This window comes from Zingiber officinale, chromosome 4B, assembly GCF_018446385.1.
Source record: "Zingiber officinale cultivar Zhangliang chromosome 4B, Zo_v1.1, whole genome shotgun sequence".
Taxonomy (NCBI): Eukaryota; Viridiplantae; Streptophyta; class Magnoliopsida; order Zingiberales; family Zingiberaceae; genus Zingiber; species Zingiber officinale.
Genome location: NC_055993.1, coordinates 43,190,082 through 43,193,240, shown reverse-complemented (window position 1 = coordinate 43,193,240; position 3,159 = coordinate 43,190,082). Strand labels below are relative to the sequence as shown.

Sequence of the window (3,159 nt, the reverse complement as noted above, 5' to 3'; positions counted from 1 at the left end):
AAAGCCTTCACTGCCGCTCGAAGCAAGCAGTAGTACGATGTCGATCTCAACCTCTACGCGTCTCCACCTTGTCCAGGTGTGGATCGCGGCAGGAGATAGATACCTTGGTTGCTGATCAAATGGAGGAGGGATGACTCTCCACGGAGACCTCCAAGGGGGTTCCCTAATGGCTGATTGATGGCGAGGAGGAGAGCTAATCGGCGAGCCGATCAGCGGTGGTGTAGAAGGTCAAGATTGGATTTTACTTCGCCGCGTGGTGAGCGTTGAACGTGGTGTTCAACATCTACAACAAGAAGGTTCTTAACGCCTTCCCCTACCCTTAGCTGACCTCTACACTCCCCCTTGCTGCCGGCTAGCTCCCTCATGTTTTAGGTCAAGTTTGATTTAACCTCTTCAAAGAACATGTTGAAATGACAAAAAAGATTTGTGGCAATGCAAATGTCCGTTACGCATGGCTTGCTTCCTCCAAGGATGCGGTGGATGAGATGATGTCTCATGGGGTTCTGAAGCAACCTGTGCAGAAATGACTTTATGGAAATGGACTTCATCTTGCCCTTACAAATTGCTCTCATATCTGGTAATGCTTCAAATACGACTACATTCTTCATGTTTTTTTATCTTGAGGATTAACACTAATTTCTCTTTGTAAAAGCTGCCAACCATTTCTTAGTGTATCACCAAGTGCTTCCTCTATTTAGATTTTTTCTTTAATAATAGCATATTGTGAACAATAGCTCATAAAATCAATTTCTTCAAATGCTTGGTCCTCTGCATTGCATAAGCTTTGTGAAGATGCTTCGGCAGTTATGCAGGATCTATAAAATCTTGAAGTTTTGATCTGGATAGGCGAGGTAACAAAATACTATAGATGCAGTTGTAATACATGCAATTTAAGGTGCAACAAGAAACTGCATGATCTATAGCTTGAAATTTTTGTTTGATGCTGATATCCGTCTGCAGCCAAAAATGTATTCATGCCACTATACAGTGTTTTGATAATAAGCAATGAGGATTACCATCCTTGTTTAGAAATGATTGTAAGTTGTAACTGAATTAACATCTGCTATTGCTAGTTCAGGCCATGTTGCCAAGAAACTTCCAATGTATCTCTAGTATTCATTGTTTTACCGTATGTAATATGTTTGAATAGTTTTTTCCACCATTAAGTTTAAGTTCTTTATCAATATTTGATTGTAGATGTTGAATGACCATCTTGTTCTCTGCTGTGAAAGATTTATTACTGTTAATTTTATAGTAGTACCATATACTTGGGTTCTGCATGATCTGAATGTATCTATGTTATATTCCTTTCACATGAAAATTGGCTACAGTGGCAATGTAAGAATGTGCTATACAGACAGATCCTGTTTTTTTTTCCGCTCCTCTAAATGAGTATGAAATGATGAGATGCTATGCTTTTACTACAATTTCCTATTAGTTTTAAATCTTTTAAGACACAAAAGCTACACTTTTACTGATCTTCACATAGATTAGAATATTTCAAAGAATCAAAATCGAACTTGATAGCAGGAAACAATTTCTTTTGTCAATCCCCAGAACTTGATAGTAGGAAACAATTTATTTTGTCAATTGTGCCATTATAGCTTGATAAAGTTTGTTGGTATCTTCTAGATAGATAGAACCGATTACCCAAAAAGTGAAATTGTGGTTTTCTGTCTTCTAATCCTGTTGTTATAGGGAAACTGCATGAAAAAAATAGATTTCACCGATTACCCAAAAAGTACTTGTATCTTCTAGATAGATAGAACCATTGACTAATTGTAGGCCTGTAAAAATGCTGAAATATCACTTTCATAGTTGTACATGTATTGATGAAACCATCCACCTAAAGCCTTTATGAATATTTCAGAAGGGGGAGACCATCTGTCTTGTAAGCTATATGATCATCCAATGCTTATAAGTCCAAGATTATAAGGCATGTAAACAATCAAGAGTGTTTATCTAAAATATTGGAAGATGTTTGGAAGCTTTCTATTTTTAAAATTTTTATGTATTTGGGCAATCTTGGTGTTTTCTTCAGAAATTGATATTGATTGGTTATTTGTTTTGTGTAACTTCTTTTCATATCTAGGACTTGGAGAAATGGAATCTTTCATATGAAGAGGAAGAGGAAATTGTTAGTGCAATAACTCTTACACTCAATACAATTGTTAACAAGGAGCTGAAGAAGAGTTCACTGTCTAGATTACTTTCTTCTAGCTACAAAGCCATTGAGAAACTTGTATGTTATTTAGCTTGCATTTTTAAATTGTAAAGAAAGTGAATCTCATGCTTTCTAGAATTCTAGTTCATCCGACAGCATTTTTAAATTACAGGTACCTCTCAATGATTATGTAGGATGTTTAGTAGAAGATTGATGTTGAGGAATTGTTATACATGATCACATGGATAATTACACACTTTATGATATATATATTATATATAATATTGTCAATATTGGTTACATTGCTGTGACATCCATCGTTTATATATTGTTTATACTTTACAGACGCTGCACAGGAAATTTTGTTTTTGTTTTTGTTGATCGTTGACTAAATTTTCCTAATTTTCCTTAGCATACGAAAATTTCTTTTGCATAATACTGATGGTATTGTTTTCTGTGGCAGATACACAGTGGTAGGTGTTTTGTCCCAGTCTCAAGCCGTCAATCCATTTTGATCAATATATCTAGTAGAAGTAAGCATGCAGATCATTGTCTTTGAGGCCGGCTAGCTATTTTGTGCTTTTTTTTTTGTTTTAAATTTGAATGTCACTAACTACTTTGAAACAGAAATATTTAGTCTTTGTGTATAGTTGAATTCTCCTGTAAATACTAATACTTTGCAGTTGAATTCTATTGTTTGGTATGAATTTGAAATCATTAGCTGAGCTAATTAATGCTATTTTATATGTCAAATTCGAATCTGGATATGGTAAAAGAAAATTAATAGTTTTGTAAATATCAAAAAATGATTTTGTAAATAATTTTTTTTAAAATTTTTTTAAAAAAAGACAACGCTTTTAAAGCGTTGCACAAGTGTTGTCTTTGCCAAAAACAACAACGCTTTTAAAGCGTTGCAATAATGATGTTTTTGCAAAAAAAAAAATACACAACGCTTTTAAAGCGTTGCAAAAGCGTTGTCTTTGCTACAAACGACA

At 34.5% G+C, this 3,159-nt stretch overlaps 1 long non-coding RNA gene across 1 annotated transcript; it reads left to right on the top strand.

Moving 5' to 3' along the window:
- Positions 1-767: 767 nt before the first annotated feature.
- On the top strand, positions 768-2,828 carry LOC121977517. The gene is made up of 3 exons (XR_006110891.1): positions 768-851; positions 2,093-2,242; positions 2,628-2,828. It is a non-coding gene; the product is annotated as an uncharacterized LOC121977517 (long non-coding RNA).
- The last annotated feature ends 331 nt before the right edge of the window (positions 2,829-3,159 follow it).